Below are 27549 nucleotides of genomic sequence, written 5' to 3'. Positions count from 1 at the left end.
TTGTGAAGTCTATATAATATTGATACTAAAGAAAAATAAAACACTTCCCTAAAAAGTTAGTTTCTCTAATTTAACATGGCTGCTTGGGCAGAAGGACTCCAATACCAAAGAGAATTTGTAGTTCGCACAGATGTGTGAACTATCAAAGAACTTGAAGACCCGGTGGGTTTTATTGCTGTTGTAGGTATTATTATTATTATTATTATTATTATTATTATTATTGTCAGTCTGATACATGTATTTTTTTTCATTTTATTTCCTATGTGACTGGAGAAGTATAACACTAGTTAACTGGTTATTCAATTTTGCTTTCTGATGTTTAACAAAGTCTCTTTTGTCTAGATATCTATATGTTTGTCCATCTTTTATATTAAAATATAAGTTCTTATGCTTTCCACTTATAATACAGACTCCTCCATCCACCTATATCTATGTATCTATGATGTATGTATGTATGTATATATGTATGTATGTATCATTTATTTAGGTACCTATCTATAATCTGTCTACCTACCTACCTGTTTATCTATCCATCCATTTACCAATTCTATTTATCTTTCTGCGTCTTACTTTGCTGCCCAGGGTTGCTCAAACTCCACCCCACATCTTTTTCATCACATTCAACTAACCATGGTCTGGGCATATAAATCTCCATAGTGATTATTACTTCCCATGAGGTTAATGGATTCACAAACTCTTCTTAGTGAGGAAAGTGAATGTAAATATTAGGAACTGCAACCCCCAGGGGAGGTATGCAAGAGGTAGATGAGAGATTTTTAAAGCCTGCTATTGAGGGCTGCAGTCAAGGCTGGGGGCTGGGCTGTCTGAACAGCCAACTGATGGGTGGATGAGAGACATGGGTTTATAACCGTGGAAAGACGTCTGATGGGAACTGTGACGTTTGCTATAAAGTCCCATGTACAGCATCTGCAAATCCATGCTGAGTAAAAACAGGCAGCTTCTAGATGACACTTTGTGCTATTGGCTGGCAGTTACTGGCTGGCATGAGGCAGAATGGTCAGGGCCTCCCTCACGGTGAGGTCTTCTTTCCCCTCACAGTGAGCTTCGTCTCTGCTGCTCTGAAGCAAAGAGATCTTGGTGGAAGATCGTTGTTCCCTCTTCCTTTACTACCCTGTAAAGCTTGAATATTGAGAGCATGAATATTGAATATTGGATTGGGAGGAGTATGCCTTGCGGAATGGGGACGCCCAAAACAATGATACAGAATATTCTTTCTCGTGTTGCTTTGTGCTGCTGTACTCTAGATTCAAGGGCACAAGTGTCCAGTCAGAAACCAAGTATTCCCTTGTCTGACACCTTTCCTAGCACACAGTAGGATTACACATTCCCATTGCCTACTGTGTGTCTCTTGCATGCCCATCTTATTCCCAGTTCTGGTGCTCTAGTTCTTATGATGGTTACTAATACGCTTTAACAGCCCCAAGTGTGGCTGCTTGACATTCTTCTTTTCTGTCACCATTATTTTAATTACCTCATTATTATTACAAAATACCCAGCAAAGAAACTTAAGGACGGAAGGGTTTATTTTGGAGGTATTATCTATGTGTGGCAGAGAAGTTCTGGTAGTAGGATCTTGAGGTAGCTGATCATATAGTATCTTCGGTAAGGATGCAGAAAGAAGAGACGGGGTTCAGTCTACTGTTTCCATTTTTATTTAGTTCAGGACTTCAGCCCAAAGAATGGTATCTCCCATATTCATGGTAAATCTTCCTACCTCAATTAGCCAGTCTAAATACTACTCCACAGACATGCCCATAGACTACCCCCATCTAGAAAATTCTTCACAGGCATACCCACAGTTGTGTCTCCTAGGCGAGCCCAGATCCTGTCAACTTGACAACTGATGTTAACCATCCTATCTACTGTTAATTCCCTATTTCAGCCATCAAATATACATTAAGTACTTCTATAAGAGGTTCGAGAGATGGCTCAATGGTTAAGATCACTGGTTGCTTTTCTAGAGGACCTGGGTTCAATTCCCAGCACTCACACAGTAGTTCATAACCCTCTATAACTCCAGTCCCAGGGGACCTGATGCCCTCTTCTGATGTACAGACATACAGGCAGGCGAACTATGCATATACATAAACTAAATAAGGATTCTCAAAGGCTCTCACCTTCTAGTTGATTGCTTCACCGAAGGAATTCCAGCTCATTGATGAGATTGGGGGAACTCACTTCCTATATGGGAGATGTTATCTTTCCCAAAGATTATCAGAAAAGCTAGGAAAAAGATTTCTTTATCATGCAAACTATCAAGAGATCAGGAAACTTTATACAAAGAGCCAGATAACAAGTAAGTATGTTAGGGTTTGAGGGTCCCGTCGTTTCTGTTATAATTATTCAATCCTAGTGTTGTTATATGGTCATATGTAGATGAGTGATCATGGGTGTAAGCTGGATAAGATCCCATTATAAAAACAGACATGAAAACTGCAAAATGCTAGAATGAAAGTCAAAGATTCATTCAGGAGAGCGATAGCCCATGTTCATGGGTTGGACAGCTCAATGTTTCTTAGGTGGCATTACTTCCTTCCTGAATCTCCAAGGTCATGACAACCCCAGTCAGAAAACCAGCATGGGTTGTGTTAAATTGATTCTAATCTTATTGATGAACTGGTTCTAAAGTTTGTAAAAACAAACAAACAAACAAACAAACAAACAAACAAACAAAAATCAAACAAACGCAATGAATCTAGGGTCTCTGTAGCCTGATATTCAAGAGCATGTTCGGAAGACTCAGTCTGCCAGCCCTCATGCCTTGCACCAAAGCTGCAATAATCAATTCTCCTGGTAGGAGAATGGCCAATGGATCAACAAAGAGACTTGGAGAGTCAGGAAAAGGTGCATGCTGAAGGGATCAGTGGAGGAAAGACAATTCTGTGGAGGGGGAGATTTTACTCTTTTCAGCAAAGACAACAGGATCTTTATGGCATTGGGTTGTGGTTACTGCTTAAAAATATGATTTCAGAAGTGGAACACAAGAGAGGAAAATATCAACGCCAAACTTCAGCTGTACCAAAAATAACTCATGTAAGAAAAATGAAAAGAGCAGGCACAGAGAAAATGCTTAGAAAACCCACCTGACAAAGACATCCAAAAGTAGACAACTCTTACAGCTTAGCAAGAAGATATCAACCTAACTTCTGGTTTTTGTTTTTTGTTTTGTTTTTTCTTTTCTATTTCCATGACAAAACGCTCTGCAAAGCAACTTGGGGAAAGGAAGATTCTGCTTAAGCCTACAGATCACTGTTCATCATGGAAGAAAGTCATAGAAGACAGGAATTCAAGCAGGAGCTTGAAGCAGAAACCAGGAACACCGCTTTCTGGCTTGCTTGCAGGCTTTTGCTTAGCTAGCTTTCTGATACAGGCCAGGTCTATCTGCCCAGGGAATGGTGCCGCCCATAGTGGGCTGGACCCTTCTATGTCAAATGACAATCAGGACAACCCTCTGCCCTCCCTGCCCCCCAACAAACATGCCCAGCAAACATGCTTATAAGGCAGTCTCACCTGGACAAGCCCTCAATAAAGACTTTCCTCTTAGGTGACTCTAAGCTGTGCCAAGTCAACAATTAAAGTTAATAGGACACTACTTTAGAAAATCGGGAATGGAGGTGATCAAAACTTCAATAAAAGGAAATCTAAATGGAGCACAGCATAAAAAGATACTCCCGTCATTTACTTGGGAATTGCAAATTAGAACAGCAGTATGCCTAGTACGTATTCACTAAAATGACAAGACATTAATAACCAAAACCTCAACTTTGGCAAAGATAAGGAGCTGTGATTCATGGCTGGTGGGAATGCCAAATGGCCTTGCTACTCTGCGAGATGATTTGACAGCTCCTTGTCAGACTAAGCTTGACAATACAGTAAGCCCATTCTTAGAAGTCTCCAATGGCTCAAAGCAAATCTCCCCACACAGAAAAAAATCTGCCTGTGGCTGGGGAAAGAGTTCAGGGATGAAGTGTATGTGTAGGGTGCTAGACGCGCACACACACAGACACACAAACACGCACAGATACACACACACATATACACACACATATACACACACATATACACAGACACAGACACAGACACACACACACACACACACACACACACACACACACAGCATGTGAATGGTAGTTTTACTCATAATTGCTCCAAGTTAGAAGTAACAAGAAAATCCCTCAGTGTATTTAGCGTACATAACGTGCTATATCTATTCAGTTGAATTATCATTCACCAATCAAAAGAAAAAAAAACCAAGCTGTCACTCAGCACATGGATCTTAGATATGCACTGTTAGGAGTCCAGGGGTGTGAATCTCCAGAAAAGGCAAAGTTCAGGATTGGGAATAGATCAGTGGTCTGCAGCATCTTGAATCAGAGAGGGAAACTTGGGCAGGTGAAGTACAAAACCTTTAGCTGGTGACATCCTCCTGCTGATGGCTGTGAAATTGAGTACCCAATGACAATGGACATCTGTCAGAAGTCACAGAAGGTTACAGTTGTCGAGACGCTCAGGAGCTGAAGCCCTTGCCTTGAGAGCATGAGAACCAGAGTTCGGTCCGAAGCTCATGAAAAGCTGGCCATGATACTATGTGTCTATAATCCCGGAACTGGGGAAGTAGAGACAAGAGGATTTCTGGGGCCCGTGGGCCAGATGAGCTAGCCTAGCCGACTCAGTGAGCCCCTGGCCAGTGGAAGACTATGTCAAAGGTGGTGAGTGACTCCTAAGGAATGACACATGAGGTTGTCTTCTGCCCAATAGAATCTGAAGAAGAGGAAGAAGGAGGAGGAGGAGGAGGAAGGAGGAGGAAGGAGGAGGAAGGAGGAGGAAGGAGGAGGAAGGAGGAGGAAGGAGGAGGAAGGATGAGGAAGGAGGAAGAAGAAGGAGGAAGGAGGAAGAGGAAGAAGAAGAAGAAGGAGGAGGAGGAGGAGGAGGAAGGAGGAGGAGGAGGAGGAAGAAGGAGGAGGAGGAGGAGGAAGGAGGAAGAAGAAGGAGGAAGGAGGAAGAAGAAGGAGGAGGAGGAAGGATGAGGAAGGAGGAAGAAGAAGGAGGAAGGAGGAAGAGGAAGAAGAAGGAGGAGGAGGAAGGATGAGGAAGGAGGAAGAAGAAGGAGGAAGGAGGAAGAGGAAGAAGAAGGAGGAGGAGGAGGAAGAAGAAGAAGGAGGAGGAGGAAGAAGAAGGAGGAGGAAGGAGGAGGAAGAAGGAGGAGGAAGAAGAAGGAGGAGGAGGAAGAAGGAGGAGGAGGAAGGAGGAGGAAGGAGGAAGAAGGAGGAGGAGGAAGGAGGAGGAAGGAGGAAGAAGAAGGAAGAAGAAGGAGGAAGGAGGAGGAAGAAGAAGAAGAAGAGGAAGAAGAAGGAGGAGGAGGAAGAAGAAGGAGGAGGAAGGAGGAAGAAGAAGGAGGAGGGAGGAAGAGGAAGGAGGAAGAAGAAGAAGGAGGAAGGAGGAGGAGGAGGAAGGAGGAGGAAGGAGGAAGAAGAAGGAAGGAGGAAGAAGAAGGAAGAAGAAGGAGGAAGGAGGAGGAAGGAGGAGGAAGGAGGAGGAAGGAGGAGGAAGGATGAGGAAGGAGGAAGAAGAAGGAGGAAGGAGGAAGAGGAAGAAGAAGAAGAAGGAGGAGGAGGAGGAGGAAGGAGGAGGAGGAGGAGGAGGAAGAAGGAGGAGGAGGAGGAAGGAGGAAGAAGAAGGAGGAAGGAGGAAGAAGAAGGAGGAGGGAGGAAGAGGAAGGAGGAGGAAGAAGAAGGAGGAAGGAGGAAGAGGAAGAAGAGGAAGAGGAAGAAGAAGGAGGAGGAGGAAGAAGAAGGAGGAGGAAGGAGGAAGAAGAAGGAGGAAGGAGGAAGAAGAAGGAGGAGGAAGGAGGAAGAAGAAGGAGGAAGGAGGAAGAGGAAGGAGGAGGAAGGAGGAAGAAGAAGGAAGAAGGAGGAAGGAGGAGGAAGGAGGAGGAGGAACAACAACAACAACAACAACAACAACAACAACAACAACAGAGAACCGTATGCAAGTACTGTGTTGGTAGTTTTATGTCCCCATTGGAATAGCAATTCTAAAGCCGTCACACACGTATGCTGCACTGGGACCGTTACGCCAAGGGATGGAGAAGGCAGGACCAGGTATCAGTGCCGAGATAGATACAGTGTGGGTTTATACTTCTCTCTTCATGGACACAGATGATTACACATGGAAATGGCCATACACACACACACACACACACACACACACACACACACACACACACACACACACACAGGTTGTCTCCTTGCTCCACCAGTGTACAGACCCAGGAATACTGAGCACATGAGCACACAGTACCCAGGACCTCGGTTCTTAAGACCTTTCACCAGTAAAAAGACTTTGGGGAAGCAGCTGACTTTGCTGGACCAGTCGGTTTCTAGAATGGTCGTGGAGCATCTTTTGTAACAGTGTGTAAGGAAGTGCACTTATAAGCAGCAGCAGCAGCCCAAAATCCCTACATTGGGGGATATCTTCCCCACACAAGGATGTGGAAGCCAGCTGAGGAGGCTCCCCATGGAGAAAGCTGATTGAATTAGAACAAATGAAACAATATCCTATACAATTGGGTCTAAAAGATACAGCCCGTAGTCTGTATGGACTTAAATATTCCCCATGCATTCGGAAAAATACACACATGGGATTAAACATAAACAGAGCAGATAAATCTTCCCCGAGGAAGTCCCGAAATTTGGAAGGTTCACCCGAGAGGGAATAATATTTAAAAAAAAATCCACCTCTGTAAATGTGGGCTGCACACATGTGGTCTTCTCTCCAGAGGGTGAGGTATGGAAAGAGAAAAAGGGAGACACAGTGCAGTGTGGAGAACTGTCAGGCAGACCTTCAGCCATGTGACCTAGTTAACCTCAATAACAATGACTGGCACTCCTCCCCCTTCCCCTCCTCCAGCCCCTCCCTCCCAGTCTGCTTAAGAACTGAGGGTTCAGGGTTTCTCTGTGTTGCTCTGGCTGTCCTGGAACTTTGTGTAATCCAGGCTGGACTCAAGCTCACAGCTATCCACCTGCCTCTGCTTCCCAAGTTCTGGGACTAAAGGTGTGCACCACCATCACCTGACTCACCAGCAGCTCTTCTAACACTTTAATTTTGAGACAGTGTCTCACTCTAGCAGGCAGGATGGCTTTGAACTCGAGCTCAGGCAAGTCTCAATGTGCGATCCTTCTGGTTCAGTTTTCCCAGAACCTGGATTCCAGGCCTGTGCCACCAGGCTGGGCTAACGGGAACAAATCTTACTTTATTCACGTACTCCTGATGTTCTGAGAATGCCCTTTTATAAATCTGTAGTTTTTTGGTTTTTTTTTCCCCAGAGCACATTATCCTATGTCACCTGTGGAGAATCAGACAAGTTCCAACTGAGGGACAGTTGACAAGATGCTGACTCTCCATTCCTCAGAACTCAAAAGCAAGGAGAGTAGGGGATGACCATGACTGACAGGAGCCTGAGAAGGCATGAGGGGAAATCCACTGTAGTGCCTGTTAGATGGGACACTGAAATGGAAGCGACAGAAGTTGGGAGATGAATAGAAAATGTCTGTGTTATATTCTCATTCAAATTTGGAAATTCAAAACTGGTTTGTTTTGAAAGCTTATTTAAAACAAATAATTAAAAACAAAGACAAAGAAAATGTAGAAAGCAGGTTGTCCGGGGTCCCGTGCTAGAGCATGCTGGGCCTGCTCTCAGGGTTGGCAAAACCTGGATATTGCGGAAACCATAGGAGCTGCGTTCTAAGGATTTTATTTTCGGTAAAATCTTCGTCCTGTCTGTGTCCCAAAGCATCCTGTCACTCCCTGTTCCCTAGTGTCATTATTTGTATTAGTTTCATGCAGGTAATAAAAAAAAATTCTGCCTTGTCTTCTCCCTACACAAGCAGTATCGCCCCCGGGCTCTGGGAATCAAACTCAGGGCCTTGCGCTTAGGAGGCAAGCGATTGACCGCTGAAGTCTTCTAAGGTAGGATCGGGCTGGCTGGAGTTCATGTGTTCTAATCTGCTCTGCTAGACAATTGCTGTGCCTCCAATCCTCACTGTAACCGGCCTGCTGCGGCGAACTGTCTTGTGGGGTCTATATTGATAAGTACTCGCTCTCTGTCTCAAGTGAATCAAGTCAGGAATTCTCAGGGAAGGGCCTCGAGTTTTCTTATGTTTAAAACATCCTCCGGGCGTTTTAGTGGGGCCCAGAATGATCAGCACCCTAATACCTCAAACACACTCTGAGAAACAAGAGACCCTGAAGCCAGGGGAGAGGTCAGAATCCCCGAAGAGCGTATGACAATATCTCGTGTGAGACTCACAGGCAGGAAGCTTGCGTCAGGAGGAGTAGAATTCCAAGGCATCCATTTTCAATGTTGTTCAGGTACCGTTAGTGATTCTAATTCCCTTTTAGGGTTAAGAGCCACAGATCTAGTTTGTGTGTGCGCGCGCACACGTGCGTGCATGTGTTGTGTTGGGGGGGGGGGTTAGGGGCGGGTTGCATTCTATTAATGAAAAAGTTTGTGTGGACACAGCATTGTCCCAGCGCCTGATCTCCAAGTCCAGTTTCAGCTTCTCTGCTCTGCTCCTCTGCTCTTCCCTGGGAAGCCCCTCCGAAGCAGGTCTAGGGCAGAAAGTGAAAGTGGGTCGTGGAGCGCTCCTCCGTGCCAGCGCGTGGGGTAGTGGGCTCATCTCTGCCCACAGGCAGCATGGGTATGAAGCATGCTTGCTATCAGAGGGTGCGCTCTGTCGCCCATCCGTGAACACCGGCTTAATATTTGACCAGCCCTTGAACTTTCGTTTCCTTCCGGCAGCCGCTTTCCCATTGTAGAGCCCTGGAACTCTCTGGGGACCCCGGAGTGTAAATAAAAACTTCTCCTTCCTTGTCTTTGTGAGATTTCAGTGACTTGGCTTGGAATCTAAGATATGACACACTTTGGATGTGGCTTTCTTGTTGTGTCACGGGGAAGGTTGAGGGGAATCAGATGGTTAAAACAGAAACAAAGAGAGAGCCTTAATCATTGACATGGATTGAGTGCTTCCTTGTAAACCTTCCCTACAGTTAGATGAGATTTTTATCATCTCCATGTGACAATGGGAAACTGCCATATAGGAAAGTCCAGGAACTGGCCTCAAGTAGCAAAAGAAAGATTGGGTCAAAACAAGGTCTAGAGCGGAGGCAATGGTTCACAGTTGGTAAAATGCTTGCCACACGAGTGTGAGAACCCAAGTTCATTCCTCAGAGCCTGAGTAAAAAGCCAGGCATGGTGCCGTGGGCTGTGGAGGTCAAGATGAGGGGATCCTTGGGTTTCATGAACCAACCTTCCATAGCTTAGTTAGCAAGCCCCAGGATCCAATAAGAGGCTGTAACTCAGAGAAAATGTGGATACTAAATAATGACATCCAAGGTCCTCTGACCTTTACATACATGTAGTCATGTATGGATACACCGGTGCACATTCCTTCCTATGGATGGCACACACAAACCAAATCAAGCATCATCAACAGCAGAAAAAGGTCTATGTTGCTCTAAAACTCAGGCCATCTTCCAAGCTGCCTTCTTTCCACAGAGGCTCGGAATGTTCTTGACTTACAAACTCAGGAAAGCCTACTGCCTCTCCTTAAGACTCCACATTTCCAGAGAGGTTCGAACACTGCCGTCCTCTTCTGTGGGGAACGTGAGGAAGACTTTCTGTTTGGGATCTGCCTGCACGGCGAGACTTATCTCTGCATACAGGAAGAGGAATGCCTTCCTATCTCCACTCCCGTCACAGCAATTTTTTTTTTTATACAAAGCTTTTCCCGTAGACTTTGCCCAGGAACAGCAAAAGGCCACCTGCTGCACTTAAGAGAGTCCCTTGGCACGCAGAGACTCCTTGACCCTATTCTGCCTTATTAGAAAAGGAGACTCCGGCTCCTGGAACTGGAGTAAGTCATCTGTCTCTCCATGAGGAACTGGTCAGACCAGGTTCAAATTCACTTCTTCCCACATACCAGGGCTTTCGTTTCCACTGCCCGGCCTATTCCATGGTATTTGCTAGCAAACTTTCCTTATCGCTCACAGTAGCTCACTCCTGCTCTCCATAAAGACATCCCAAGCCTGTGAGTCTCCTTCTCTTTCTTTCCCTTCCAAAGCCAGGAAAAACTAGGCCACAGAGGATGGATTGGCACACTGGCTTAACCCATGCCTTCCTTCAAACATCAGGAGACAAGTCCCAGACACTGGGGTCCCTGGCTTGGGAGCTAGAGTGAGAAGCCAAGGGTTAAAATGGCTCTAGTGTGGAAGTTATCTGCTTTGTTGTAAAACACAACTTCCCAAGCACTACAGAGGGGCCATTAGCATGTAAATGCACTCTGCCTCATGCTTTTTTAATGTTTTACTCGTCTTAATTGCTGAAACCGGTTGTAATTTCTGCTGGCTTGAGGAAACCGTTTCCTCCAGCGCACTCAGACCTCTCCTTGCACCTGGTAGGATTTGAATTCTAATTTTATTAACCCACAGGACAGAGGTGTTTTTCTCTCCTCTTCCTCCACAGGGAAAAGAGAAGAGAGAGAGAGAGGGTGTTGGGGGAGTTAAGGTTGAAGTTGGAAACCTCTTGGGCCTTTGCGGTTCACTGGCTTTCTTTGAATCCTTGGATTTGGAACTTGGCAGTTTCGGTAATACATCAAAAAGTATAGGGCCAAGGAGATGCCTCAGCTGGAAAAGCACTTGCTGCGGAAACACAAGGCTCTGAGCCTGGGTCTGTGGTACCCATGCAAAACGCTGAGCCGGTACCTGGGAGTCCAGGTCTGGGAAGGACAGAGACAGCAGGGTCCCTGGGGCTTGCTGGCCAGCCTTATCCAACCAAATCAGTGAGCCTGAAGTTCAAGGAGGGACCCTGTCTCAAAACAAAAGGTAGAGAGTGATTGTGGGGAATCATCTGGCTGACTTCTGGCCTCCGAGTGCATGTGCACAATCATGCTAATTACACACATGTGCATATACTCCGGAACAGGCACACATCCAGTTCCAGAGATCTGGTGACGGTAAGAAAGGCTGCTTATTAAGGGCTGGAGAGATGGCTCAGAGGTTAAGAGCACTGGTTGCTCTTCCAGAGGTCCTGAGTTCAATTCCCAGCAACCGCATGGTGGCTCACAACCATCTGTAATGGAATCCAATGCCCTCTTCTAGTGTCTCTGAAGACAGCTACAGTGCACTCATACAGAAAATAAACACATTTAGAAAGAGGCTTATTAAAAATGTTTGATATCAGATTCTGGTTGTGGAAAAATGCTTCAGAATTCTTTCTACACTGGAGCATAATCCAGTCTTTCAATTCCAGGCACGTCCCGAAACTTGCTTTCTGTGAGGCGGTCACTCTTGGAGAGAAGCAGCAACTGCTCTTCCAAGACAAATGGTGCCCTCCTTGGCCTGCTTAAAGGTATCCTTCATCCTACCTCCCCGCCTTTTTCACAGAACACTCCCCACTACATAATATGATCCAGGAGGGCCCAGGTATCCTCCAGAACACAAGACTGTTTTTCTTCTAGATTTTCCATAGATGCCATGTAAGTCAGGCCATTTCATTTCCAGCAGAATGTTCAGAATCAGTAGCGTGGGCCTGCGCAGGGCTGTCCAGCTGGGAAGTGGACACAGCTCTGTAGAACCTGAAGTATCCTCAGACCACCTGTGCAGTGGTCTATCCTGGATAGCGGGAGTAACCACAGGGGCATAAGTAGACAGGGAGAAGGTGCGGAGGCCACTCCAGCCCACCTGATAATACAGATGATGCCCCCTTGGGATCTGTCCCATTGGTACAGTGCCTGCATTCCACTTGTCCCACAGACGGGGAAATGGGTACCTTTTTATCTGGCAAGTGTGTGTGTGTGTGTGTGTGTGTGTGATTGTGTATGTGTGTGTGAATATGTGTGTGAGTGTGTGTGAATGTGTGTGTGAGTGTATGTGTATGTGTGTGTCAATGTGTGTGTGAGTGTGTGTGAATGTGTGTGTGAGTGTATGTGTATGTGTGTGTGAGTGTGTGTGTGAATGTGTGTGAGTGTATGTGTATGTGTGTGAGTGTGTGTGTGAGTGTGTGTGTGTGAATGTGTGTGTGAGTGTGTGTGAATGTGTGTGTATGACTGCGTGTGAGGGTAGGCGTGTGAAAATGTGTGTGTGAATATATGTGAATGTGTGTGTGAATATGTGTGTGAAAGTGTGTATGAATGTGTGTGTATGTGTATTGTGAAAATGCATGTGTGAATTCTGTGTGTGAATGTGTGTGTGTGAGTGTGTGTATGAGTGTGTACGAGTGTGTGTATGTGTGTGTGCACACATGCACCATGCTCACTGAGGTAAGAGGCCAACTGCTGGTGTTTCTCAGGAGTTGTCCACTGTTTTCTGAGACAGGGTCTCCCACTGCTATCCTAGACTGGGTTTATGCAAGCATCAGGTATCATGTTCTTCTTATCAAGTTTCTTGGGGATGTCGAACGCAGCCCTTCACATCCACACGGCAAGCACTTTATAGCCGGAGCCTCTCCCCAGCAGCCATATTGGGCGACTATTGATGTATTGGCTCTGGCTCTTTACTTATCTGTAGTTAAGTTGTTTGTTGAATTCTGAGCTTCTGAAAAGAGCAGGAGATGAACCCAACCCATCATCTTGACTGGATGAAGGCACCGGCAATGATTGCTGCAGCAATGGCCCCTACAAGCCCCCTCCTGCTTAATTAAACAGGAAACAAATCATGAGAGGTGACTATTCAAGTCTCTGTCCAGGGGGACACGGAGGTGACCCGGGCTTCTTGCAGCACCCCCGGTACTCCGTTGAAATTACTGAAAATGAAGTTGAGGAAACTCTATCCCAGGTGGAGGGGACTGGAGCATTGAGTGAGCTCAGTGACTGGCTTCATACTGAACGCCACTGGTCCAGGGTGCCAGACTCTGGAGCGGCCAGCAGACAGGTGACAGTGCCCCCCCCCTTTTTTTAAATATACCTCGTGTGTATCGGACACTCTCTACTCCACTGCAAGAATCCAGCAGGTAGGTTCCAGCTCCATTTTGCATAATCAAGAAACTGCTCCTGGGCTTACCTTGGTCCCTAGGATATCTCAGGCCAGAGGATTGGAACCAGGGCTCCATCACCCTGATTCCAAAGCCATTCCCATTCTTCATCGCTCCTCCCGCCCTCCCCAGATATAAAACAGAATGTTCTTTTGTTTCACTCTACTCAGAGTAGAGCCAGTGGTGAGGACGAGGGCCTTTGGGAAGTCCAACTGAGGCACTCACAGCCTGATTCCACCCCCAGACACCCCACACCAGCCCTTCCCCTCCCCTGCCATTTCAACTCGTTTCCTTCAGAGAAAAACATGACTTTTCCCATTGATGGACCTCACAGGCCAACAATGCGGGGGGGGGGGGGGGGCATTGCACCCCACCCCTCCAAATTAGACTTTAGTAGTGACTGGTCCTCCTCCCCCCCTCCCCAAGTCTCCACCCCACCTGCCCTGGCCTTCTAACTGGGGGAAGTCTCTGCATAACAATGTCTGGTCCTAGCTGCCCGGGAGTTGTACTTTGGCTATTAGCACCTAATGAAAATGTAACTGTGTTTAACCCCCCACCGGCTTCCATAGGCCAGGAGCCCAAGTGGGTTTAAGTCCTTTGTATGATAAGCATCTTACTCTCCTTGTAGATGGCCCACCGCTTTCTCCCTGGAGAGGACTCTGGGAGCTGTGTATGGCTAACTCGGACCTCTCAGCTGTCCAGGGGCACAATGGGGAATGTATCTTTTGTGGTATTAACGGCTTTGGGGAGGGGAGAAAGGAGGGTAGGGCTGGTGGGGAGGGGGTGCCGCTGAAGAGGAGGAGAACAATGTGTGAGAAGCTGAGGCTGTGGGTTTCCCACACGGACCGATATGTGCCCCCACCCCCCTCTGGGAGACACGGATCTGCAGCCACCAGCCCACAGCTGATCCCGCCTTGATTGGTTTTTTTTCCCCCCTTCATTGTGCTCTCAAGGGACGAAAATCCTTTTGTGGCGTGAAAGGAGAGGCGTTCCTGCCATCCCCTCCCTCGAACTGATTGGCTATGTCACAAGATGGCCAAATCCACGGGATTAATGTGCGGCTGGCCCGGGCTGGCTGCGGTGTGTGAGGACGGTCCGTGTCTGAGTCCAACCCTTAGGGCCAAGCGTGTCTGCTACCCTGGGAGCAGGGGAGGGGGGTATGGAGGGGCAGGGCACTACTTTCTTCATATTTATTATTCTCTCCACCCCTCCAGCCCGGCAGGGATGTTTATTCATGGACCACATCTGCTGGCTGGCAGGCGACATGTCTCTTGTTAGAAAGAATGCCTGGGAGTCCCCAAGGAGCCAGGAAAGCCGGGCACATTCCTTCAGATTGGCCTTTACCCTTGCTCTAATGGTCCTGCAGCTTTCTCCACCCACCTGTAACCTTAGCCCTCTTCCCTGCCAGTCTCTAGTCCCCTGGGGGGGGCACATTGCCCACCTGGAGATTCTGGGGTCTCCTTTCACCTACCCAGAGCTAGAAGATAGCATTCCCGTCCCCGCCCCCGCCCCGCCCCGCCCCTGCCCTGCTTGCTTCGTATTTTCATCCTTGCCTACCTGAGCCACCCTAAAGTTTCCAGCATCTTCCCACAGAGCCTGCGGGAATAAATTCTACCCAGACTTGTAAAATGGCCCAGGCTTCCCCTCTGTCTCTGTGGGAAGAACACTTCTTTTTCCGAAGGTTTATATGGGTTTGGTATCTTACACGGCACACTGACCCAATTTTACCTGAAGTCATGAGGGTTTGGATCTGTTATTATTCTCTTCTTAACCTAGAAAGTCCCAGTGTGGGGTATGGGAGTTGGGGGTGGGGGGAGAGGAAGGCTGCTGTACCTATCTGTGGTTCAACTTGTCAACTAACCTGTTCCCTGTGCTAACTCTACCTGGGAGCCCTGGGGAGCCATGATCCAGCAGCCAGGGGGTAACAGAAATGGACACATGCAAGGACTGAAGTTTTCTGGTGGACCCCCATGGCAATGGACTTTTGGGAGTACTGGGGTCACTCTAGAAGGTGGGCGGCAACTTGTTCTTCCAGTGGTAGAGTGACCCTAACTTTAGGATCAGGGAGCTTTCATTATGAAAGAAAGAAGTATAGACCCTGAGGGAGGAGGGAGAAGGACGGACTGATACACCATTATCTAAACATGATGGGGCAAGGTGCCACATTGAGTATCTCCTAAGTCAATCTGTCTGAAGGATCAGCTCCGTGACAGTCAAGTTAATGGCAATAGCAATGATTGGCAGCTGGGGATGATGTCATTGCTTTCCAATGTGAGTGATGCAGACTGGGAAATAGATTACTGTGGGTGAACACGGCGAACGAGAGAACGGGTGGCATTGCATTTTCATGGACAAGCCAGGTCAACGTTAAACATATTTTGTTGTATATGTGTGCTCATGTGTAAGCATGTGTGTGTGTGTGTGTGTGTGTGTGTGTGTGTGCACATCTGTACACATGCATGAGGAGGCCAGAGGTCAACATCAGGAGCCTCCCTCCATCACTATCACTTCATTTTTTAAGACATCTCTTAATTTTACCTGGAGCTCACTGATTGAGCTAGGCTGGCTGGCCACCAAATCATAGGCATCTTCTCTGCCTCTGCCTCTCCCTCTGCCTCTGCCCCTGCCTCTGCCTCTGCCCCTGCCTCTGCCTCTCTGCCTCTGCCTCTGCCTCTGCCTCTGCCTCTGCCTCTGCCTCTGCCTCTGCCTCTGCCTCTGCCTCTGCCTCTGCCTCTGCCTCTGCCTCTGCCTCTGCCTCTGCCTCTGCCTCTGCCTCTGCCTCTGCCTCCCCAGCACTGGAATTATGAGCAAACTCCCATGCTTGAGGTGAGAGCCATCTCCGCAGCCTTAGGTTTTATCTATTTTGGGTGAAGTCACAGTAGGCAAATTTGTATTTATGTGAGGTTGGGCTGGCAATACCAAGAATTCACCATGGATGCAGATATTTCTTACATCGGTGAGACAGTGTCAAGAGGTGGGAAACACTGTGATGGCCAACTGCTAGATGAGAAGCAGAAAGGGCATCTTTTACGCGGGCTGTGAAGGGTCTGGGATGTTCTTTGTAGAAGCTAGAAAAATGGAGGGTGATCAGAGAGATCCATTACTCCACTGTATCGTTCATACTTCATCATCACTGGATAAATTAAATTGTTCATTCTTAAATCTTTGTTGATATTGGCTACCTTGGTCAATGGAAACTTGAGACAGGTGATTGGAAGGGTTCAATAAAGATTAGGAAAATCCTTACACTTCAGAGAAAAGAGTCACAGAGGAGATATAGATGCAGAAAGGAAGGGCTGTGTTTGGCAGTCAAGCTTCTCTCTCTCTCTCTCTCTCTCTCTCTCTCTCTCTCTCTGTTCATAAGCCTGTGTGCATATGTCTATTGATACACAATGCACGTGTAGAGGTCAGATGTTGATACCTCTTATCTTTCTCTGTTGCTCTCCACCTCAGGCTTCTACAAAGAATCTCTCATCGAGGGCTGGAGAGATGGCTCAGCGGTTAGGAGCACTGACTGCTCTTCCAGAGGTCCTGAGTTCAAGTCCCAGTGACCACATAACCACATGGTGGCTCACAACCGTCTGCAATGGGATCCAGTACCCTCTTCTGGTGGTGTGTCTGAAGACAGCTACAGCATAATCATATACATAAAATAAATAAATGATACAATGAAAGAATCTCTCATCGACCCAGGATCTCCCTGGCTGCTTGTGTGTGCCTCCCCTGTGCAGGGATTAAGAATGCATATCACATATGTGGGCACACATGGGGAAGCCAGAGGTTCTTTATTGCTGTTCACATTAGTTTTTGAGACAAGGTCTCTCACTGAACCTTGAGCTTACCGATTTGGCTAGACTGGCACACCAGAGAACCTCAGGGATCCACCTGTCTCCACAGCCCCAGTGCCGGCACACAGCTACCACCACACCTGGCTTTTTACATGGGTGCTGGGGAGCTGAACGTGGGTCTTCTGGCTTGTGCGGCAAGCCCTTTATTGAGCCTCAATTCCTCTCCCTCTTTCGGCTTTTGGAATGAATGAAATTGGTTTTATTTGTTTGTTTGTCTTGAGACAGGGTCTCTCTATGCAGCTTTGGCTGTCAATGAACTCACTATGTAGACCAGGGTGCCCTCGAACTCACAGAGATCACTTGCCTCCGCCTCCTGCGGACAGGAATTAAGGGTGGGCGCCACCATGGCTGGCTTAGAAATTCGTGATGTTGGATGCGTGCTTCTATTTTAATTGTGATCGGCTCAGGATGCAGCTTATGCTAGGAAATCACCTCCTGGGAGGTGTCTTTGGGTCTTCTCATTTTCCAGTAGGGACCATGCTGGGCTGTGTAAGAGCAGAGAAGTGGCTCCGGGCTAGAGGCGATAATTCCAGCCCACTGTTGCCCATCCTGGGGAAGGACACTCTGTGTCACTTGCTAAGTGCAGGCACAGGTTCCTTCTGTCGAGATGCCGATGTGTGGCTGAGTGCCCAGACCTACCCTGGCACCTTAACATTTTGAGTGACTGTTGCAGCTCTGAAGTAGCAACAAAAAATAATTTTATGGTTTCAGGGACACCACAACACGAGGAAGTGTATTAAAAGGCTGCAGCGCCAAGGTTGAGAACCATCGCCTTGGAGATTGCATCGACCGAACAAGGAAGACTGGGGCTATCAGAGTTGCCTCTAGCCCCCTGCTCTTTTCCATCCTCAAGGACCTTAAGTCTGAAAGTTGGGATGGGTTGCACTCTAAATGACACCTTGTAAGGCTTAATTGGAACTAAAGACTCGGGTGGCTTCTTCTCCAGTTGTACTTTTGATTCTGAGGCTTTCTTTTGTGACCTAGGAAGGAGTCGTACTGCTGCAGCAACGGTTGCATGCGGGGCCATGGTAGCAGTAGGAGTAGAAAGTAAAAGAGTTATTGCCCCATTTCCCAAACAGGTATGGTCTCTTCCACTTAACACTAAGTAAGTAGTAAGTAAGCAAGGGCTGTGGAGATGGCTTAGACTGTCGAGTGCTTGCCACACAAGCATGAGGGCATGAGTTCAGATCTCCAGTGACCACAGAAAAGCTAGATGTGGTGGTATGAGTGATCTCACCACTAGAGAAGTAGAGACAGGAGAGCACTAGGACTCACAGGCTATCTAGTCTAGCCAAGTTGGTGAGTGCCATGCTCAGTGAGAGAAGAGAGAGAGGTGGGGGGAGGGAGAGAAGGAGGAGAGAGAGAAGAAAGAGAGAGAGGGAGAAAGAAGGAGGGAGAGAGGGAGGAGAGAAAGGGAGAGAGAAGGAGGGAAAGGGAGGGAGGGGGAGAGAGAGAAAGGGAGAGAGAGAGAGGGAGGGAGAAGAGAGAGAGAGAGAGAGAGAGAGAGAGAGAGAGAGAGAGATCAATGAGGACAACTGATTTTGACCTCCGGCTCCCACACACAAGTAAAGTAACTGGGAAAGAGAAAAGCAAAGCAAATGTTCGTATGTGAGAATCTATATTTCCCAAGGCAGAGAGAATGGCAATATCCATCTCAAAACATCAACAGACAAATGAATGATTTGAGAACACGCTGAGATGTCTGTGAATTCAGAGTCCTCACTGCCTTTAACGAGTCGAGGGCCTCTGTCTCTATAGGCTGACACAAACCTCTAGGTGTGTGAGCAGATATAATACAGTCCTTCCTTCCCAGTCTTCTGTGGAACTCAGATTTAAGAGGGGACTTGTGAGCCAGGCTTGTGGGCCTCAGATATGTGCATCTCCATTTACATCTGAGGACTGAGTTGGACCTAGAACTCTATGGGTATGGAAAGAGTTGGTTCAGTGTCTCCTAAGAAGGAAAGAAACTGTAAGCACCTGCAGTTTATCTTAGGGACGTGGGACAATTGCTGTTGTTTTTTATAACTAACCAAAAGTTCTAGAGTGATGGCTCAGTGAAACACTTGTGCAAACATGAAGACCCTAGTTCAGATCTCTAGCACTGCACCCACATAAAAAGTGGAGCATTGGTAGCAGGCACTTGCAATCCCAGTATCACTGAGGTAGAGACACAAATCCCTGGGGCTCTCTGACCAGTCTGGGTGAATCGATAAGAACCAAGCCAATGAAGAGACTCTGCCTTAAAAAACATGGTGGATGACATCTAAGGAACAGCAACCAAATCTGACCTCTCACACTCATGTACCCTTGCATGTATGGCATATGTGTATGTGTGTGTGTGTGTGTGTGCGTGCACACACACACACACACACACACACACACACACACACACACGTACAGAAGATTCTGGATGCTCCTGGAACGGGGGTTACAGGAAGTTCTAGATACCTGCCCTACACCGGTGTGAGTACTGAGAATGAACCCAGGCCACCTGCAAGAGGAACATGCACTCTTAACTGCTACGCCATCTCTCCAAGTTCTCATATGGAGCCTTTAGACCCCATGAACACAGGACTGAAAGGGAAAATGCCTTCTACCTTGACGGTTGCTTCTCTCTGCTAACGATCTTAGATTAACCACATCGGATCAACTGGAAGTGTCTCCAAGCAAGAGCTCTGTGATGTTTGGTTGGTACAGTTGTGTTATCTGCATCAGGTGGGGACAGAACAGGTTAAGCCTTTTGTAAGTTCAAGAACGATACTTCCAGTCCCATCTTCCATCTGAACTGGAAAACATCCTCTCTAGAACATTCCATCACTGACTAGAAACACTTCCCAGTCAGCCACCACCACCACCACCACCACCACCACCACCACCACCACCACCACCACCACCACCACCATCGTCATCATGGCATTAGGGTTCAGCAACTGGATTTCTCACTTTTATCTAGGTGAAGTATTTCCCATCCCCCTAAGAAACAGGGGCTGGTAGATCCCTCAATGTGGTGGGAAGCCAGAGGTTGGCCCTGCCTAGACCAGCGACTAGGGAAGTGAATTGAAGAACGGATTCTCCCACTCCTGTAGGCCTTATTCTGAAACAGGGATTCTGCCAGCAGAACAATAGTGGGCTGTCCTTACTCTAACTGAACTGTGTGACTTAGGCCATGCATGAGGGGAAACACTTTGTGTAGGTTGATGCCATTATGCAGGTGAAGGCGGGTACAGGATAGAACGAGGCCTGTCATTGGACGGGAAGGAAGGATGGGTGGGAGAAAAGTTTTAGAAAAGAGGGAGAGGGAGCGAGGAAGAGGGAGCTGGGAGAACATGGTGGCAGATGTTAAGATTCTTCTCTGCGCATGGATACAGGCTGTTATGACTATTTTTAAGGGGTGGGTGTGTACAGGATTTTGTGTTGTCTAGATGGGCAAGTTATATCTTATCGATTGGGTCAGAGGATATTGTGTGGTGTGTTCTTTCACGTGACGACTTCTTCGAGTTCAAGAGAGTGTATGGCAGTGGGACACTCCGGCCTGCCACAGTTGGGATGTGTATGCCTGGTGTGGTGGAAACCCGCCCAGGGAGCTGTGATTGAGGGCGGGGCAGCCTGACAGGGTGCCGCACTGGAATGGCCAGGTCAGAGAGTACTTGGGGGCAGCGTGGAGCCGCTGAGATAAATTAGTGCTAGTTCCAATGGAGTTGGACCTAGCAAGAGAGCGACTGCCAGGGTACGTGTGGAGCTGTTCTGCCCTTTTTCTTTACTATTTACTGCAACAACTTTGTGCTCAAGGCTATGACTTTAAACAGTTATGTGCTTGTTCATTTGTTTACGTGTGTGTGTCTGTGTGTGAAAGAGGGGGCAGGGATAGTGCACATTTATGTGGAAGTCAGAGGATGTGGAAGTTGTCTTTCTCTGCCTTGTGGGTTCCAGAGATCAAACTCAAGTTGCCAGGGACCTTTACCTGTTGAGCCACCTTGCCAGCCCTCAAGGTCTGAGATGAATTCGAATATCTGTATTTTAAGATTTGCTTCCGATGACTATTTTGTTGTTTCCAAAGAGCAACATCATACATGTATGTACGTATGTATCAATGGGATGTCGAAAGCACAGAAGCCAAGCATGTATGTAAGACTTGTAAAAACCTGAAGTAATCTTTAGAGCCGGCGAGACTTGCTATGTGTTTGAATCCTCAGATGTGGGAGCTGTAAGAAGTCTCTCTCTGCTTCTCAAAAGAGAGACAGGGACAGAGTTGCAACATAACTGTCCAGGGTCACACAACAAACAAGCAAGAGAAACCAAGGCTAGGGCTTGGGTCTCCCATGTCTGGAGCTGACTGATATCTGTCTGCACCCCTGTCCCACAAATTGCCAGTCTGGAAGAGACTGTGCTCCCTCTGGGTGAGTGTTTATATAGGAGGGACCCACTGAGAGCTGTGCTCAGGTCTCTTCTGACCCCTTGGAAGAGCAGGTGGCTTGGATGGCCCAGAATTGTGCCCTTAGAGCAGGGATCAGGCATTGTGTGTGACTGACCCTGTACTTAAAATCAAGACAGAGCTCCGACAGCACTGACTGAACCCACTGGTCTAGTTGACTTTTAAAGGATGATAGCTGTGGGGTAGACCAATTAATTAATGTATTTTTTAACAGTGCAAGCCTCACGTGTGCACTCAAGGCAAGCCCTCTAACATTGAACTACATTTATGGTCCCCAGGAACACGAGCACCAAATTGTCAACCCCTGCCTGTCTCATGCCACCGACAAGTAATAAATCTCAGGAGAGCAGTTTTGTAGACCTTGGTGGAGCAAAAGAAGAAGTGTGAGATCACTGGGCTCCGGGACTAAGGGAGGAGAGATGATCCAGAGCAAGAAAGAAGAGAGCAACCTTAGAAACTGACGTCCAAGGCTGCACAGTTGGCGGATGGATATCCCGTGTCCTGAGCTGGGGGCGGGGCATCTGAGGCCTCTCCCAGTGGTTGGTTCAGCATGATGGAGGAAGACCTGATCCTCTGTCTACCCTTCCTGGACACTTTCCTCTTTCCTGTTGCCCCCAAGTTAATCAGTTCCTCTCGTTCCTTAAAAGACTTTAAAATCACAAGTGGTTACTTGGGATCGAACACACACACACACACACACACACACACACACACACACACACACACACACACCCGTCTTGCAGTCTGACGTTTTCGATGGCCCCTGCAGTGCATGCTACTGAGCCCTCGCTCGCTGTGTCCGGCATTGACCTATTGACCCGTCCTGCCTGTCAACTGTCCCTTTGTCCTAGCCGTCCACCCCTGGGCAGTTACAGTTATCCCATGGCTCCTTTTGCCAGGCTTTGCGTGCGCACGTTCCCCGAATTCTCACACTGGCTTTGTAAAGAAGTGCATCCTCGCTTTGTAGGTAAGGATCCCCGGAACACGGGTGGAAAAACAAACAAAACCCAAACCAAATGCATGATGGCTCCCAGCCCTGGGGAGGCAGAAACAGGTAGATCCTTGGGCCAGCCAGCTCAGTGTAAGTGGTGGGTTCCAGGCTAGAGAGAGTCTATCTCAGAGAGAAAGTGAATAGTGCAGGGAATGATAACTGAAATTGTCCACTGGCCACTAAATGTATGTGTTCGTTGAGTGTGCACGAACACACACACACACACACACACACACACACACAAAGAGGAAAGGGAGGAGGAGGGGGAAAGGAGAAAGGGGGAGGGGGTGGGGGAAGGGAGAAAGAGGAGGGGAGGGGAAGGGAGAAAGAGGAGGGGAGGGGAAGGAGAGAGAGATAAGGGGGAAGGGAAGGGAGAAAGGGGGAGGAGAGAGAGGAGAGAGAGAGAGAGAGAGAGAGAGAGAGAGAGAGAGTGCAATGACTAAGGTAATACTCAAAACCACACTGCCCCTTGTCCCGCCCCCATCCTTTAATTCTGTGCCATTCATTGTCACTGTGGCATGATGGACAGCAGGCTTCCAGCACTCAGTCCTCTTCATTCCGTGGCTCCTTCTTGCTTTCAGCCTTGATGTACCCTCACTGCCCGGGCTCATGGGTGTCTTTAGCCTCTGGCCCCTTCGCAAAGCTTCACTCCCTGCCCATCTTCAAGGCCCATCAGTGGCTCTGGTGTCCTTGCATTGGAGATGCCAGCATGAATGCTTCACCAGCTCAGGAGCTGAGCTGACTCCTTACAGGCGGGGTTTGATGATGCCATCCTTTCGTCCCGCCAGCCCTCCTTCCCTCTTCTTTAGATCTCATTATTCTGTCTTCCTTCTGTCTTTCTTCCTCCTTCCATCCTCTCCTGTCTTTTTCTCTTTTTCTTCCCTTTCCATCCTTCCTTTTCCTTTTCTTCATCCCCATTTCTATTGTCCTTCCTCTCTCCCTCCCTCCCTTCTTCCCTCCCCCCTCCTTTTTCTTTCTCTTTCTTCCTCTGTCGTTTCCTTCCTCTTTTTCTTTCTCCTTTCTTCTCCCCCAATCGCCACATTTATTTTTGACATAGTCTCACCCATGTAGGCTCAGATGACCTTGAACCTTGAGCCTCTATGTCACACAAATTTGTGGCAAATTCTAGGTCTGCCTCAGTCTCCTGAATGCTGGGGGTCACAGCCTGCACCACCCACCTGGCTTGCCTACCAGCCTTTGCAGGCGCCCTTAAAACCCAGATGCTGTCATTGCACAAGAGCAGGACTCCCAAAGGGAGTCCAGGTTCCGCGCCTAAGAGGCCAGCTGTGGTTTAGATACGAAGTTTCCTCTACGGGCATAAAGTCGAGTCTTGAAATCCATGGTGCTTTGGAAGCAGCCGCAGTGCTCCGTCAGGCAATAGGCTTGACCCGGAAGAAAAAAGCTTCCACACTAAGTGGTCTTGCAGAGCTCCAGGACGCCTGGTCGGCTGCAGCCTCATCCACTCTCTGAAAGGATCCTCAGGCTGGAGACTGGTGGGTGAGGGTGGAGTTACCATAAGTCCGGCGCAAAAATCTTAAGCATAGACTTGCCCAGAATCAAACAACAAAATCTGACCTCCCAAACGCTGAATTTGGCCTTTCCAGGCTTCGAATTGGACCCATCTTTGTTCATTGCTATCCGCTAATACAATAATAGCCAGGTCCCCCATTGACTCCCGGCGCTCTCCGGATACTGCTCCAGATCCGATTGTCCGGATGGAGGTGAAGTGGCCTTGGAGGCCCTGTGGGAGGGCGCGGTGTTGGGGGCTGCTGGCTGTGAGAATGTGGCAGCCATTGTAGTTCAGCTTTCTTCTGAGTGGGGCTGACTCAGAAATCCTAATCAAGGAGTTCTCCGGGCTTCCCGGGTGTGACACGAAGTGAACGAGGGGCTCTGGAGGGGGCGGGGGTCTTTGTTCTCTGATGACAGCTGACTTGGTCGCCAGTGGGAACAGTCTCTGCGCAGCCCCACTGCACGCTCTGCCAGCTGCTGCCTTAACCCTTTGTTACCTACCCCTAGGTCCCTTTGCTGGCCTGATCTTCAGTGACAGTTCTTAAGATCACCCTTTGGGACCCGGAAGGAGGAAGATGGTGATTCTAAAAGAAGTGACACTCTTAATAAAAAAAAAAAATGCCTCCTACCCCAGACAGTTACACTTTGCTGGTGGCCGAGGCTGTTGATGTACTTGAGTCTGGCATGATTATCACCCATCTCTGTATGCGGGGCTTGGATGATTTTATTTCTGATCCAGCTGAAGTGATTAATGGACAGAGAATTCAAGTAAGTGTTCACATTCTGAAACTTAGCCCCAAACATAGGGCCCAGTAGGCCAGGAGACTGGATGGGAAGGTCATAGGGAAAACTGTCAGGACATGGGATGGATCCTGATGGACCTGTGCAGAACTCTAGGAAGACTTGACCAACCTTGGGCAATATGCCTGTGTCTCCCTGCCTCAGCACATCCACCCATAAGTAGGCATGTGGTTTTAATAAAGGCTCAACCACACGTATTCCTTGGAGAATTGAATGAGTTAGCCCAGGTGTGACTAAACAGCTGCCTTTTGCTGTGATGTCATATGCTGTCCCCAAAGACAGGGTATTTTCAGATGCATAGGAGAGGTGAGACCTGATAATAGATTTTAAACCAAGAGTCATGCAGGTGGCCCTAAACTTGCAATCCTCCTGCCTCGGCCCATGAAGTTGGTGAGATTACAGGCCTCTGTCACCCATCAGGTAGTTATACTATTTAAGACGTGAAATCACAGAAACAGCTAGAGAAAAGTGAAATATGAACAATAATTTCTGTGTTCCCCTTTGCAAAACAACTTTGCTCTCATGGTCTATTGTAATTGCCTTGGACTAGATCGTTAGAAAGGAAAACTCACTGCCAAGTCACTTCCCAAACACAAGGTGCACAATTAAGACCTTTAGCTGCAAGCACAGAGGGTAGCTACCGGTTGACACACATACAAAGGGAACTTGAGAAGAGGGACTCATGGGGCCCAAGGAGATACTGATGGGGGTGTCTCTGAATGGGGAGGGGTGTCTTTCCTTCAGAGAACCGAGAGCAGATGCTTAATTCTTGAATAAGGAGACCCTGGTCTGATTGTACTCCCTACAGCTCCATGGTTTTTTGGGCCTATCATTCTGTCCCACGATAGGTCCATGTCTAGCAAGAGTGATGGACAGGGCACTGGTACGGGAGCCACACCTGGGTTCAACACGGCAGAGGACAGCAGATGAAGGATTTCTTGCCCCAAGTGTGATTAAGCATCCACTCAGGACTAAGGCTGACCTAGGGCTGGCTCACATTTTGACACAGCCATCTCCCTCTGAAGCCCTGTGATTCTGGCAGAGTTGGGATTGGGCTAATTCTCAGAACAGTTGCTAAGGAGACAGTTGTGTAGGAAATCACTGTGGGGGTAAACGGGGAGGGAATTTGGATTCTATCCCAGGCCCAAAAGGAGCCATGGGATTATTTAAAGCAAAGGGTGGCATAGTTGTGTATGGATTTCCTAGCTATAAAAATTAATGTGAAAAGTGTGATTTTTTTTTGGAAGTAGAAAGATCTATTTGTAGGTTATTAGAACAACTCGCGTTAGGTGATATCAGAAGAGGTGGTTGATGAACAACGTGGTTGGCTGAAAGGATATATATATATATACATACATATATATGAACTCTGTGTGCATGATATATATGATATATATGTATATATATAATAGGTATTGATAGATAGATATGGATATGGATATAGATGGTTTTTTGCAAGAAAAGTTTTGTTTTGTTTTGTAGCCCTAGCTGTTCTGGAACTCATTCTGTAGACCAGGCTGGCCTTGAACTTAGGGATCCACCTGCCAACCTGCTTCTGCTTCCCAAGTGCTGGGATTAAAGCACTTGGTGCTTTAACTTAGAGTCTCATCCTAAGCAAGTGCTGTGCCACTGAACTACATCCTCAGGCTTCTTTTTGACTCTTTTAATTCTGAGACAGGCTCTCCCTAAGTTACCCAGGCAGGCCTTGAACTTGTGATCCTTTTGCCTCAGCCTCCTGAGTGGCTGGAAGTTCAGGCCTGTACCATCAGACCCATCTGCGTGTGAGCATTGTTTGGGAGGTGGACTCAAAAGCAGCAGTTAATTCTGCGTTCGAGGAGCGAGGTGATGTATTGGGTGTGATTTGTAGGAGTCTATTCGGAAAACAATGTTACAGGCACAGCTCCATTACAGTCAGCTTGGAATAGTTGTTTCTGATAAACTGTCAGGGGCATCTGTCTGTACACCATCCATTACCTATTGTTTATCAATCTGTCAATCTGTCTACATATTTGTCATCTATCTATCTATCTATCTATCTATCTATCTATCTATCTATCTATCTATCCATCCATCCATCTCTCTATTCATCCATCCATCCATCCATCCATCCCAGGAAAGTAGGAGGATTTCTTTGATCTCAGAAGAGAAGTGATAAGGAATAAATATGGAATAAGAATATGATAAGGAATAAATAGCCAAGAGAATGTGGCTCCTCCCTGCTTGGCCCAGGGCTCAGTTTTATTCCCAGGAGGAGAAGTATCTGCCCAAGCTTAAAGCCCTTCCCTAAACACAAAATGCAGATCTCTAGAAGATGTGTGTGCAGAGTGTTAAATCAGTTTCAAGTTTGAAATAAATAATATTACGTTAAATAATCCAAGGAATCAAATAACGAAAGGCTTTTATACGTTCTGTTGGGATTTGACTCTTTGTCACGTTGGAGAAAGGAAAGCTTCAACCGTCCTCTCAATCTGTAAAAAGACCCCTGGTTATTCTGACCCATGGTACAGCAAAAGTCTGCCAGGCACGTGGTAAATGTTCTTTCTGTGGATTTTGTGATTTACTGGCTGTGTCCTGCTGGCCCAGGGAGGGACTCGTGTTTTGTGTTTGACTCTCCAAAGAGCAGAATCTAGAAAATAAGATAGTTAGTAGTTAGTTAGTTGGAAGAATGCATGGATGGATGGATGGATGGATGGATGGATGGATGGATGGATGGATGGATGAATGGATGGATGGATTGGGTTAGCTGGTGGATCTACTGATAGATTGACACATGGACCCTTCCATGAGAGAACCCTCATCTGTCACACGCTACCTAGCCACATACACTCTTCCTTAAAGCAGGAAACCTCTGGTTCTAGTTCCCAACACGTTCTCCGGCAGCATTTACCACTCCCTTGCCCCATAGTCTTCACTGTCGCAG

General features: G+C 47.5%; 1 long non-coding RNA gene across 2 annotated transcripts; it reads left to right on the top strand.

Moving 5' to 3' along the window:
• The first annotated feature begins 10346 nt into the window (after nucleotides 1-10346).
• LOC134480640 (uncharacterized) lies at nucleotides 10347-16736 on the top strand. Of its 2 annotated transcripts, XR_010055284.1 has the most exons (3): nucleotides 10347-10475; nucleotides 11330-11428; nucleotides 16502-16736. It is a non-coding gene; the product is annotated as an uncharacterized LOC134480640 (long non-coding RNA). The 2 variants fall into 2 exon arrangements; XR_010055283.1 differs by lacking the exon at nucleotides 11330-11428 and having other exon boundaries at nucleotides 10397-10475.
• The last annotated feature ends 10813 nt before the right edge of the window (nucleotides 16737-27549 follow it).

Source organism: Rattus norvegicus, chromosome 10 (assembly GCF_036323735.1).
Source record: "Rattus norvegicus strain BN/NHsdMcwi chromosome 10, GRCr8, whole genome shotgun sequence".
Lineage (NCBI taxonomy): Eukaryota > Metazoa > Chordata > Mammalia > Rodentia > Muridae > Rattus > Rattus norvegicus.
The sequence above is the reverse complement of the archived record's forward strand: the minus strand, read 5'-3'. Positions and strand labels throughout refer to the sequence as shown.